Below are 14,144 nucleotides of genomic sequence, written 5' to 3' on the forward strand. Positions count from 1 at the left end.
GGTGTAAACTGCTAATTTGGGACTCCTTACGTGAAAATTTGAAAGCCTCCATTTCTTAGTCCATGATGCTTCATACAAGCATGCACAGATAGACTTTCTGTAGCTCCAAAGAACGGCTCTTGGTGGCTTAGGCTGCAGCCCTGGCACACAGGACTTCCACGCGCTTCCACGCAAACCGGGGGGTTTCAACCTAGCTGCACAGAAAACAAAGCCAGATACGGCGGCTGTCTGTCTAAAACTTGGTGTAAACCTCTGGCTTGCCATCATGCAGGTACTTTGTGGTGAAGCCTGAAGCCTCCCGACATACTAATGCAGCAAGCGGTTACTTGAATCTTAAAATCAACTTTTCCCACTTCTGACTCATACAGCAGGCAGCTTCTGCAGGAGAGTGGAAGGGGACATGCAGACAGCAGCGTCTCCTTCGCCGCCTGACTGCCTTCCTCCCCACGCAGGCCTGTCTCTTATGCAGAAGGAGGCAGAGCCCCCAGGGGAAAAATAGCATCTAATCGCATCGCTGGAAGCGGAGCGCTTACGCACGCAGGTGCTGAAGCGAGGTCGCGCAGCCTCCAATTTGAGTTCTATTTCTGAAGCCCGGAGTACTCAAATGACACTTTTTTTCCTTCCCCCTTTCCCTCCTAGTCCCGAGCCTTGTTTATGATAAATCTAACTACTCGAGGCCTGATGATACTGTTTATGTTTATTCATAAGCTGGTGAGAAGAAGGGATGGCAGCTAGACCTACACTGCAGAGCCAGTTTATTATCCTACCAAGTCTGTGCACAAGGAGGATGCAGACAACTGTTGCTGGAGGGTGAAAAGCCCCCTGGCCAAGCCCGGGTGAGTGCAAGTCCTGAGGTACAGCTCTCCAGGAGGTGGCTTCTCTGTTTGATGGGGGGTGGCACTTTAAGTCTCCTCCGTCTTTCCCTAATGTCCTGTTGAGGGCAAACTGATGGTTTATATCAGTAAGTCTCAGGTTGGAGGGTAAGTGTTTGAAAAGTCGGTGTTTACATTCCATGAGAAGGCTCCCATGGCATGTGCGGTGTTAGCGCCGCGTGTGCGATTTAAGCTGTCACACCAGCCATGCACGGTCGGGCCATGGGAGCGGTTTTTGCCCCACGGGCAAAGCGGCGTGGGATGGCTGGCACAACAGAAACCGCAGTGTCCCCTCCACTGTCACCTCCCCAAAACTCTTCTGTTTCCCAGAACTTAAGGTAGAAAGTGATTAGAGGAGAGATAGGAGGAGTGGTGCTAATCTTTGGGAAGTATTTTCCATTCATTGCAGTGTTGAAGTGTGATAAAATTTTTAAATCGAGTAGCTGAAGCCTGGCATTAGTCTCTGTCTGTTGTTCAGTGATAACGTTTTCCTGGATTTCTCCCAGGCTCATTAAACACTGTCAGTCCCAGGCAAGTCCAACAAGGACGTGTGCTCGGATGAGAACTCTGCCGGACTGAAATATTAAACAAAGACCGTTCATCCACTGACACAAACCGGTCATTTTTTGTTGGGTAGTTACAGTGGTGCCTCACAACTCGGGGGTGAGCTGCGGGATTCAGTGGGTTACAGATGCCAGCTGGGCTCTGCTGGCTTCTGTACTTGTGCTTAGCCCAAGGTAAAGTTAAACTCGGCAATTTAGGTCAAAACCTGTTTCACTGCTGTCTAAAGTAGCTTTCCACAGTTCATGTACGTGGCCAGCTCCATTCAGTAAGGCGTTTTGTGTATTACACAAGCAATTGCGTAACAACTACAAATAGCACAATAGCTTTGAGCTTTTTCTTAGTCTCTCCTTATTATTCCTCTTTGCAAAAGTCTCTCTAAAATCTTCAGCGCTTTCTGGGGAAGGAGGTGGGATTTTTTCCTTCTTCCAGGAACAGGTCTGCAGTCTAAGACACCATCTGAATCATTAATTTTATATATAAACACCACTATTTACTATAAAGAGCCCCACAACTAAAGTAGCATTTGCGGCGTGTCCTTTTGGGGTAATCTTTGCTGCTTGGCTCGGTTCTTTACGGTACATATGTACTTCTTTCTCTGGGGTTTTTGTCTCCATAAAGGGTAAGAAAGGATGTGTTTATTTTTACCCATTTAGAAGGGGATAAAGCTTGGATCAGATCTGGGACCTGAGTGCAGCACTCGGTTAGCAACACTTACAAAGGCTGAGCTAGGCAAGTGAAACTGGATTTTGTTATCTTGTGTTAGAGGCTCTGGCATGCTTGTATCTTTAGAACATTAAAAGCTAAACGTCCTCAGATTCAAGATCTGATTTCCTGCCTTTAGGCAGGAAAAATGCTAATGTGAATGCTAGCCACAAACCTATTTTGCTGAGAAACCCCACAAACTCAGCAAAAATGGTTTTCCAGCACCTTAAGACTATTAATACCTTGACTGGGAAATTTGTTTGCAGATATTACTGCACGCTGATGTTGCATTTTTAATACCGCTGTTTAGCAAAGAGAATATTGGCTGGTTTATATAGACTCAAGTAGGTCGATAAGTGGGTAACAGCTGCATGTGACATGCTGGAAAACCACTTACAGAACAATAGCCAAGGTCACTCCATGTCATTTCTGCAGCATGTCACAGAACCACGGAGCCAGGTCTCCCACACCTACTCTTCTAACTGGGAGAAATGTAAACTCCTCTTCACAGAGCCATGCATAAATTGACTTCAGAAGAGAAGGCAGACAGTGGCAGGGGCTGGTTACTATGGCTATGCGCTCTAAATGGGGAAATCAAGCCAACAATCGCTGTATACATTAACTATATTTGTATATGAAGGCAGCTCATTGCCAGCAGCTGTGTGAAGGTGTCATGCTGAAACCCCAACTTTGTCGATGCCAGTCAAGGACTTGGTGACTTTCATGCGTTTAAAGCAGCACGTACTGAGAGCAGCAAAGTGCATGTGCTGTGGGATGGGGTCCTTTGCCCTCCTTAAGCCCTTGTTTTGCCCTACGCAAAAGGGACCTTGGCTTCCTCGTCTCCATGTCCCTAGTGATCCTAGAACAGCCCAGGTTGGAAGGGACCTTGAAAGATCATCTGATCCAACTTCTTCTGGGAAAGGGAGCCTAGATGAGACTATCTGGCACGTTATCCGATGGGAACCCAACCCCCCCCAGTGATGGGGGCTCTGCCACGTCCCTGGCAGGTTGCTTCGCTAGGGTGGAAAGGGCATGTCGTGATGCTGGCTTGCATGTCCTGGTGGTGCTAGCTGGCCCACCCTCTGGGGCACAGAATAAGAAAAAAACAATTTCTGCCCGCATTGGCTTCAGCGTTCAGCTTCTAGCCAGCTCCTGACCTGTCGCTCCACCACCGGAGCAGCTTTCCCTTTATCAAACATCGTTGGGATCCATCAGTGAGGGCTAAAGTACCTGTGGGTGGGGTGAGATCTGCAGCGTAACCACAGCTGTGGTTTCGTTGGTTACAAAATAAGTAAAATCTTTGATCTTTCCTTTTGGAAGTTATCGGTTAAAGCCGGTGTTTCTACAGGTACCCGGCCAACACAGTTCCCTTGGTTTGTTGCAGGGGCCATCAGAGCTGGGCGATGGTTTCCCCCTTCACACAGCGCTGCACGAACAGGTAAGCGGGTATGTACGGGCTCTTCCTGAAATCCCTGCGGGCTTGTCCTGCTGGCTGCCGAGCCCTGGCTGTGGAGGTGAAGAAAAGGCTTTGTCCGTTGTCTGGGTGCCCGGCTGCAGAGTGATTCTGCCTTAAAATGTAGTGAGGAAGCAACTGGCACTAAATCTGGCTCTGGGAGCTCACCTGCACATCAATCCTGTGCACGCCTGCCTGCAGTGGGGGGCTGCCCAAAGCCTCCCGTCGGGGCAGAGGAGACCTCCTCCGATGAGCATGGAGGGAGTAAGCAGCTCGGTGGAGTGTGCACTGGCTGCAAAGGTGCTTTGCTGCACCTAGGCACGCCCTGGGGCAGAGCCTGGGTGGATAAGCGGCTGTATATAACGGGCACTTATGTACGCAATAACGGATCTCCCGTGGGGGTGCCACGTTGGTAGGCAAGGGGGCTTGAGCTCGGGCTGTTACCACCAAAGGCTCCGGCTGAAGCTCTTGTTCCTGCCTCCAGTGCCCAGATTTCCTGCAAGCAGGAGCAGCGGGCTTGCGAACTGTGGCGAGACGGTTTGTAGCGTGGCGCCCGAGGCTGGGGAGCACTGCCGCTGCCTCCTGCCAGCCCTAATTCCCTCTGGAGGCTGAAGAGGTTTTTGCACTTGAAGTAGGGGCTGAATCTTTAATCCGGAATGGGAAATAGAGCGTATTTGCTGTGGATGTAAAGGCTTGCCTTTTGAAAACAGACTAGACTGTTGCAATCTGCAAATCTTTTAATTAGCCTGAGTTCAAATGAATTAAAAACTGTCATTTAAAGAATTAAGTGCTTGCGGATTTTACTGACTCCTGAATGATCTTAATGGGAAAAAAAACCCAGATGCTTGCAACTTTCCATATAATTAAAAATAATTTAAATCTGCCTGCGTGTAAATGAAGAAATCAGCAAATAATTAAGACAAGTTACTAGCAATGGCTGTATTTAACGTTACATATAGAATACAGCCAGGCTAAAAATTCTTGAATAGGTCTACTCTGATACCAGAGATAGTGCAAGCTATTATCAGTCTTCTGCAGCGGCTGAAACACCTCTCTTAGGGGGGGACAGGGCAGACACAGACTTTCACTGGTGGATTAACTGTGTCACTTAGTTTTAGTCTTTAAAGGTTAAATGGCTTAATGGTTGAGCAGCTTGCGTGTTGCTGCTTGAAATGTCCCCTGTACCACTGAAACCTTGCCTGCTGGTGGGAATGAGGGGCAGCCACAGCCAACACCAGAAGTTCAGTGCTGGCAGGACTCGAAGTAGGATTTTTTTGTGCTGTTTTTTGATATGTTCTTCATTTAAAAAAAAATAAATATATATATAAAAAGCCCTAACCCAATTCTTCTAACAGCCTAACCTGGGAGCGGAAGGGGCTGCTTTGTGAGGCTCTGGTCATGCAGAATAAGCACAAGCCTCTTTAGAGGACTGGTGACCGCTGGTTGCCTTATGCTTCTTGCAGTAGCTCTGCCCTTAAAACAGCACTCCGCTGTTTGGCACTGTGCTCTTCCCGGGAGCCCCAGCTAGTGCTCCTCTTCCCAGGGTCGTTCTGAAACGGGAGCTTCCTGAAGGGGAGAAAAGGGAAATAATAATAAATAAATAAATAGAAAAGCCTGATAAAATGAATGAATGCTAGTGATTACTCATTCAATGAACACAGGAAGGTGGAATCAGCTTTTAAAAAGCTTGTAGGAATACAAACACTCGGATGCCTTAGTCACCATCTGTCCTCACCATACAGAAACATTAAGGCTATTTGAACTCCTTAACTATATGTTTCTTATTTCAACGTAGTTGGATTTCTTTTTATCTAATCTTTTAATTTCCTGGATCAGTGATGCTTGGTTGGAGGCTAATGGCAGCATCATTGTCATAATCCAAACTGTAATTCTGCCCTTAGTGTGTGTTTCTCTTCAGGTTCAATACATAAATACTGGGCTGGATTTACTTGAACTGGCTGATCAGAACACTGTTGGTGTAGGAGGATGGAATATCCTCTGTGTATTTGCATTTTAATACTAACGATCTGTTCCTATCATCAGTTCATGCAGAATTTTCAGCTTTTATTTAAGTGTCCTAATCCTTTATGGCTAGGAGGATAGCCTCTCAGCATACTCTCTGCTGGGTTCCTCTTTTGGTGTGTCAGATCTCGAAAGAAATTCTGGTAGACATAAGTGCTGAATCCTGAGAATGATAAATTAGATGCTGGTGCTTAATATGTTTTGTCAAGTTGTAAACACACCCAGGGCGCTGTGTCTGTCCTGCTGCTTCAGCGAGGGGTTTGTTTTCGGGGAGGAAGGGGATGTCTTTGAAGGCAGTGGTGAATAAAGGAGGAGTGAGATGGAGATGATATCTGCTAATTATTCTTTCTTGCCCATCTTTGTTTTGTAGGCGCAGAGCCACAAGCTCTCCTGGCGCTCTCCTGCCACGGGCCGGGTCTAAGAAGAGAATGGCGCGGAGGGAGACCGCAGGTCCCAGATGATCTCATCCTCAGGTGAGGGCAGGGAGAAAGGGGGGGATGCTAAGGACAGTGAGGCGATACGACTCTGTTGAGGCATGGCTGGCTGCCTGTGGCCTGGCCGGCTCTTTGGGCACGATGTGACGGATCGATATCAGCAGATATCGTGCCCGCGTGCGCTCGCTCAGCCCGTCGCCGCCGAGCAGGGCGGTGGGACAGACCCCAGCCCTGCCCCAAGAAGGAGCCTGTGCACAACCAGCTCTCCTTTGCTCATACCTCTCACTGCGGGGTCTGGTGACAGCGGTGGGAGACGCTTCATGGGGATGGGTGGACCGAGGTGGGCGTTGCTGACTCCCAGAGCCTGGCTTTGTGCAGGGATGCGGATGGCCCTTTTTTCCATCTTACCACTTCATCAGCCGTTCCCTGTCAGAGGGCTCAGCAGAGCCCCGTGTGACTTGTCACGCGTTGTTGCTGCTGACAAACAGGCTGTGATATGGGGAACAGGAAGACAGTGGAAGATTTTGTTTCAGTTAGCCAGAACCTTCTTTCCATAAGCTGTACAAAAGCACTCATTCATACTTGGGTTTTTTAATGCTCATTAAAACACATCTTGAAGCTGTAGTCAGAAGGATCATGTCCTTTCTGGCGAAGGGAGTGTTTGGGTGGGTTTTTTCTTTGAACTTTATGTGTACGCTGTGATCAAATCAGAAAGACCTGCCTGCATCCCACTGGACTAGATGCAGGGGATAGAATTGGCGCCCACCGTTGGACTCAGTCTTAAGCGGCATTTGGCTTCTTATTTCTGGGGAATGGATCTATATGTCTGCTTTCTGATTCTTTCTGTCATTGAAATAAATTCTACTGACTGGTCTCACACTCCAGTCTGCATGCATTTTTCACGCCAAGGCACAGATGCTCCGTGTGGCAGTAGAGAACCATAAGTGGCTCAGGTGTATTCAGGACAGTTCCCTCATTGCTGCAAGTAGCTAAAAGTCAAGTCTGTGTGCCCAGTGAAGAGTGAGCTAGATTTCCCTGAGACGTAACTTGAAGTGTAATAGGCATCGCTATTATCTTTGAATGTGTCTACTTATTCTGTTTTGAACGATGGCGCCTCTTGGTGCTATTGCTCCTCATACCTTCGGTATCTAAAACCTGCACCCCTCCTCCTTAATTTAGAATAAACTGGTGTATACTAATAGCAAGTTGTTCCTGCCCGACCCGTTTATTCTGAATATACTTCCTACTTTTTAAACTGAGGAAGCATGGAAGAGATGACCCATCTGGTAAGATGCCCATCTCACCATGGGGAGGAGGTGGGACTTGCTCCGAAGGGACTGTCAGATCTTACAGCCCGAATGCCCGGCGGATTTTCATGGTCCAGCAGCGTGATCATGATCAGCCTGCTTAGTCCCTTGTCTTTGGAGGTAATCAGCTTTGTAACTCCACGCAGAGAAAGCAGTGGGTACTTAATGCCTCATTCTTTATACAGATGTAGCCCCTACCTCTGTCTCCATCAGCTTCCCTTTCCTAGAAAGGTGTCATGATTTCTGTATCACAGTGATTTTTTTTCTTTCCCTGAGGATGGGTACATTGCAGATCTTGAAGTACGGATGTGTGCCAGTAATGGATGAATGCAGGCATCCAGACCATGCCGGCCATGCAATGGAAATCCTCTGCACTTAAGCCCTGCAATTCCTTCTCTGCGGTTCTGTGCACATTTGGGTGAGGATGGGAGGGGACGTTTTTCTGCTTTGGAAAATCCCTGTTCGTCAACTGCAGTACAGCAAGAAGGATCAGCATTTCCACCAGGATCAGTAAATCTTGATAGGCAAGAAGAGTAATCCAACTCTAGAAAATGCTTCTCTTTTTTTTTTTTTCCATAGCGTATTTTCATACACCAAAACAGCCCATGTTTTTGTCAAAGTTCTGTGTTAAAATCTGAAGCTAGCATTTTGCTGTAAATTTGGATTCTTTGAAAACCATCAGTGATGATTAAAAAAAACCCTAATTATATACATCTTGCTGTAGCTCTATAAAGAAAAACGTTATTTGGTTGCCCTGTGCCCTGCAGGAGTTGTTAGGCTCCCGTTCTCCCCTCTAGCAGAGGCGAGGCGCAGGCAGAGCAGCACCTGGAGGGGTGAGATGAAGGACCACCCGCACCCCCAGGCAGGGCACGAACAGCCCTCCCAGCAAGGCGATTCTGAACTGCTCTTTTGGCCAACAGGTGTGAATGGAGCTGCTGGTGCGAAGTTTCTGTGGTTCAAGCTTGGATAGATCAAACCCTGAGGTTTCCTGTTGAGTGAGTCTTGATGAAAATTTAACAAGTTACTCGGCTGGGCTGGTGGTCCTGTCAAATGAGTTGTTTGGCGGTTTGACGCCGCTGAGCGACTGATATTTAAAGTGAAGCTTCAGAGGTCCCCGCTGAGGCAGAGCACGTCTCCCATTCTCACTCGGCGTTCTTATAGCAACCTAGCTTCGCATCGTCATACCAGACACAGGATGTTTTTTCCTTCCCCTTTTGTTTTCTAGATCGCTGTGTAAGACTGAAGTGTGTGTATGGCAGGTACTTTGGCTTTGTGCAATAAGCCTCAGGTATATAATCTAATATTTTTTTTCTCCCTATCTTTTTTTTTCCTGTAAAGACAAAATATGTATTTCAATTACAAAAAAAAAAAAAAAAAAATCAATTCTGTTACAGCAGCTGGGGAGCTGGTATGACTCTAAAGGGAGTTATGCCTCTAACTTCACTGGAAGTCTGAGCTGCAGCTCGCTGTCATGGCAAAGGCAGTCGTCCCCTGCAAAGGCAATGCCCGGCCGATCTCGGCAGTGTGCTCTCGGTGGGTTTTGGGCTAGACATGCAGCACAGCCTTTCTCCAACGGGCTCGGTGGGTTTCTCTGGGTAGTCTGGCATGGCCTTTTCTCACTGTAGCATCCCCGACCCTCTCTCCTGTAGCCCCTGGCACCTCTGCCTTTGCCTCCCCCCGCCAGCGCCAGGCAGTGGGAGCCCGCAGCAGCCCCGCATGCTGCAGCCCAGCCTCATCCCACCTCACCCGCTGCCCCCTGCAGATACTAACCCGAGGTTAGGCATGATGTGTTCATCCCGTTTTGTTTCGTGCAGAAAAGAGGCTGAGCCTACAGCGCCGGGGGCTTTGCTGGCAGCAGAATTTCAGCTGTGGTGCCAGGCTCGGTGCTGGGCGGGCGCTGAGCCCGGGAGCCGGAGCCTGGCGCAGCGGAAGCGGGGAGCGCGGCGGCAGGGGAGCTCGGCTGCGGTACGGCGGCGATGTGCAGCACCACTTCGGCTGCTTTCCCAGGGAAAGGTCGTTTGACCTAGTATTGAGCTGTGAGCTTGGCACACCATAGCTGGGAGGGGAGAGGTTAGAAAGGAAGCGTGCTTTCACATTTATAACTCTCTCTAGGTGTGCGTGTATAGGTTTAGTTATACACGCAGACATATAAATATAGATGTGTGTGTTTACACATCTATATGTGCGCACACCAGCCAGTCACTTCAGAACGCTGCTGCTGGAGAGAAGGATGTCGTGTCCATTTTCAGAGGTGTTTAAATTCGACTGACAAGAAGCATCAAGTTGCTAGACCACGTAAGAAGCACGGGCTTGTGCTTTTTTGAGCTCATGGCAGCAAGTAATACCTCTGGAAATAGATTTTCTGTAAAAACTGGCTGTATTTTTGCAAGGAGCTTTGCTGACTGAGTTTCCTGGCGGAGGTGACCAGCTCGGCATAGCTGTGCTTGGAAAGGAAGTTTCTTGTCTCTGCTTAGAGAATGTAAATGCTGGAAAACCCACCGAGTGTGCTTCCCACAGCGCTGCCTTGCTGGTTAGCGTCGTGCCGGTTGCATTGGGTTTGTTCTGTTGGCACTTGCAATGTTAGTAAAGCATCCCCCTGTGGCGATCGTTTCGCCAATTAAACTGCTGCTGCATTTTTTAGTATAGTTTTCAGTTGGCGTAAGGTAAACACGAGACAGCAAACAATCCTGGATGGCAAGTTGGGTTACAGCTCGGAGAGTTACAGAAGCAAAACATTGAAAAGCTGCTTGTGTTGATAAAGGCGTGAATATTCCCCTTTCTCTCCCCATCGCCGCTGGAAAAGAAACCTCCACAGCAGCAAACCCAGGCGATCAGCAAGGACCGTACCCACGCTCCCCAACCTGAAAGGCAGGCTCCGAGCCTGGGAGCCGAGACGCAAGAGAGGCAAAGGCAAGTTGTCTTGCAGGACCTTGGCACCCGGAGCCAGAACGCTGGTCTCTGAAGGCCTGGGAGTGTTTTCGGGTATCGCTGCCCACTGACATGGAAATGTGTTTTTCAGGCTGCTTGAGCATGATAGTCCCAGCTGGAGCAGGGTAGTGAGGTACCCTGTCTTTGAAGCCAGGTTGTGCAATAGAAACCCTAGAGAGGCATTTATGGATTTCTTTCCCCCCTCCCCCTGCATTGCTCAAGGCTGAAATACCTCTATTAGCTTCGGAATTGGTGAAGGGGCGACAATAATTCTAGCAGCGTGCTGCACAAATAAATGCTTAGTTAATGAATACTGAAAAGATTAACCTGAAGGACTTAGATGAATTATCAGGGCTTTTACCTCCCTGCCTTCCCCCGGTGGTTCTGGATAATGCAGAGCGGTTTCGGGGAGTGACGGGGACCCAACTCGCTAGTGGCAACTCGGGCGGCCGTGCGCACGCTGGGAGAGGGGTGCATGGCAATTCTGACACACGCCGTTATGTGCTGCCTGGCCTGATGGGCAGGGTGGGATGCTCCAGATTATTGGGGACGGAAAACCCCTCGCAGAGGGGATGGGGGAATGTCAGCTCTTGGGGAAAGAAGAGTGAGAAGGCCCATGACAAAAACCTTCCCACCCTTCCATGGTTCATCTCTGGAGCCAAAGAGCTGAGACTATTTATTTCATTAGGCTCATTTTTGGGTGTTTTCACCTTCTTATTTTCCTTAGGGCTGTGAGTCAGGCCGAGATTGATTTATCAGTGCTGTTAATCTGCTCTCAAAGCACTGTCAGTCTCGCTCCCAGAAGCCAAGCTCTCCCATTAAAACCCTGACCTATTTAAACGTTCTTAAGATACCGTAATGACGGAATGTCAGCAGGGGAGAGGCAGCAATGACAGCTCTGAAATGTTTATTATCCTAGCCCGGGTTAGGAGGGCAGCATGCCAACGCAGCCTGGAGCGTGGCGCTTGGCACGGCATGAGAGGCGAGAGGCCCGGGCTCGCTGCAGCCTGGCCGAGGGCCGGGTGCTGCTGGGTGCCACCAGGCTCTGGGGCGGGCTGCTCTTCTCTTGCGGTTTCCTGCCTTAATGCTTCGCAGTCACTGCTGATTTCAAGCTGTTCAAGGCGGGAAGAGGTATTCTCTTTCAGGGGTCTGCATACTGGTAGCAATAGATCATGGATTTCAGTGGCTTAAAAGGCACTTAAAACATTTTTTGTGGCTCAGAAATTATTTCCCCAGGCGTGTTTGCATGAGAGCAGATGCCTGCCATAGAGAAATTTAAACTTCCTTTAGACTATCTCACCACGCAGTAGCTATCAGCAAAGAATTAATTGCAGGAAACTATTGAAAATGATGATCCTGAAAGGAGGGTGAGCAGAAGCTGCAGGTACCTCTGGCAGGTTGCAGGCGCTGTATCCACTGCATCCGCACTGCAGCAGGGGGAGCACAAAGGCTTGCAGAAACCTGAAAGCCTCCAGTTCTAATAATGCGAATCTAGCTGTCACAAACACTTTAAATGTACTGTTTAGTGCCAATTTTCTCATCTTTTAGAGATATAGCACAGCGCAACTATTTTTAAAACTAAGCTTCTCTCCCTCTCCATTTTCTCTTTGGGGCATCAACGGCTTGAAGGACTAAACCATAATTCTTCAGAAGAGAAAATACATCTACTTGTACAGAATGGGGCTGGATTTGCTGCTGGGTATGATGTCCACGTTTTCCTTCTGCCTAAAATATTCCCATGTGGATGACCTTTCTCCTTTGAGACCTTTCTCACTTGAAAGAGCATCCCACTGGATCGTTTTGGCTCTTTCCCATTTGTTCTTTAAATGGAGACTGCAACAGCAGTGAGGACCAATGACAAAAAAAAAAGCCCTGAAGTGAATAGCAGGTTCTCAATCTCTTCAGAGGCATCCCATGGAGGGACAGTCTTTCTGGTTGCTTATAGAATCATAGAACTCTTTGGGTTGGAAAAGACCCCTAAGGTCACCGAGTCCCACCGTGAACCCAGCAGTGCCAAGCCCACCCCTGGGCCCTGCCCCTGCGCGCCACGGCTGCCCGGCTGCTGGAGACCTGCAGGGACGGTGACAGCCACGGCCCTGCGCAGCCTGTGCCAGCGCTTGGCAGCCCTTTTGGGGAAGAGTTTTTCCTACTGGTGCCACTTGAGGCTGGTTCCTCGTCCTGTCGCTTGTTTATTTGAGAGAAGAGACTGACACCCCACACACCCCCCCGCCTACCACCTCCTGTCAGGCAGCTGTAGGGAGCGAGAAAGTCCAGAGGACCCTGACTCAGAATGACGCTTTCTTCAAGCATCTTTATCTTGAACTAGTGTCCTATCTCATTGATCTTGCTTTTCTGGAGTGCCAGGTTATTACAATGCACGTTTTATTAGGAGTAGTCTGAAGGCCAGCTTTTGCTAAAACACAGCTGCTGGGTGATCTTTTTTCTGAAGAAAATAGGGAGGGTTCATCACGGGGCTTTACACATCCCAGACGCCAACTTTTCTATATAAGACCACAACATTGACACTATCTGTGACCAGAGGTGATAAATGTTATTGCATTCCTTTCCAATATGTAATGTTATTAAAAATAGGTTAGTCACAAGGGCTTCTTATCAAAGTCCCTTGTTTCCCTAGAAACAGTGGCCAGCATTAACCTTTCTAAAAGTAGCTGCTGCGAGAGACAAATGACTTTGGTTGTCACTGTTAGAAATTTAATCTAGGGGAAATGTGCTGCAAATTCTGGTTCATATTAAAAGGAAGGAAATAAACTCCAGAAAGGCAGGAATAATGTGTGCAGTATCAATTCACATCAGGCTAGCAAAGAAAATAAATCGATCGTGTTTGAACCAGTGCTGGCTGCATAGCTTTCCAAAGCAACGCAGGCGCTGAAATTGCATCGGCATCAGCTACGGGAACAGTTGTTTGCAGCCCCAAAAAGGAAAAGAGAGGCGTGGGAGTGAGATTGTAGTGTTCATGCAGGACTGATGAAAGCTGGATATTTGCAGAACAGAAAAAATGTAAGTGATAACAGTGCATTTGTAAAAAAGATGCCTTCTCCTAGGCAAAGTAGGTGGTAATGGAATGCTGTGTTTAGAAGTAAAGCTACTGGCAACGTGAGAGAGGAGCAGCAGGGAGAGAGTATCGGCATGTTATAGCCTTATGGCGTGAAATAATCATATTCTCAGTTTTCACAGCAGATTAACGGTGTCCATAAATTGTGGCGATACGTGCAGTTTACCTTGTTTTCAAATTATGTGATCAGGAGCGCCTGCCTGAGCTTTGCACAGCCGCTCGCTGCTCATCCAAGCAACTGAGATCACTAGCTCTTGTCCACCGGGCGTAAGGCAAACCGGTGACGGGTTGCCCCGACGCCAACGTAGAGCCATGCTGTGGGGCACACAGCCCCTGAAGCAGCCGGCTGCGAGGGGAGGGCAGCGCCTCTGGTCGAAGGGAAGCAGCCAGGCGAGCGCGACAGCTGCTCCATCTCACGCCGCTTGTTTTCGGCTCGACGGCAGGTTCCCTTCACGGGTGGATCCAGAGCAGGACTGCAAGCTTCACCCCTGGCTTTAGCCCAGGACCCTCTTCACAGCTTAAGCCTGCCTGGAGGTGGGCACGTCTCTAGCGAAGCAGTAGGGATTCTCTGTCTCTTGGTTGCATTCCCCAAACGCTAAAAATACCGGGTTACTAAAGCACTGGGATCCTCAGGCCTGCCACATCAATCCCCTGTCTTTGAGTCTATCGCTTCCATAAATTCCTGGGTTTCTTACAAACCTACTCTGCCTGTGCAGCCTGTCACTGTCCAGCCATCAGGACAACAGCTTTAAAAATAGCAGACTCAGCATGCAAACATTTTTCTTCTTG

At 48.6% G+C, this 14,144-nt stretch overlaps 1 protein-coding gene across 1 annotated transcript in view; it reads left to right on the plus strand.

Moving 5' to 3' along the window:
- MYH15 (myosin heavy chain 15) overlaps positions 1-14,144 on the plus strand; it is a 69,844-nt gene that overhangs the window by 6,394 nt on the left and 49,306 nt on the right. Inside the window, exons 4-5 of the mRNA XM_056327465.1 lie at positions 3,523-3,576; positions 5,984-6,086. The gene's annotated coding sequence lies outside the window, so the exon portion shown is untranslated. The remainder of the gene's footprint in view (positions 1-3,522; positions 3,577-5,983; positions 6,087-14,144) is intronic.

This window comes from Falco biarmicus, chromosome 2 (assembly GCF_023638135.1).
Source record: "Falco biarmicus isolate bFalBia1 chromosome 2, bFalBia1.pri, whole genome shotgun sequence".
In the NCBI taxonomy this organism is placed as follows: domain Eukaryota; kingdom Metazoa; phylum Chordata; class Aves; order Falconiformes; family Falconidae; genus Falco; species Falco biarmicus.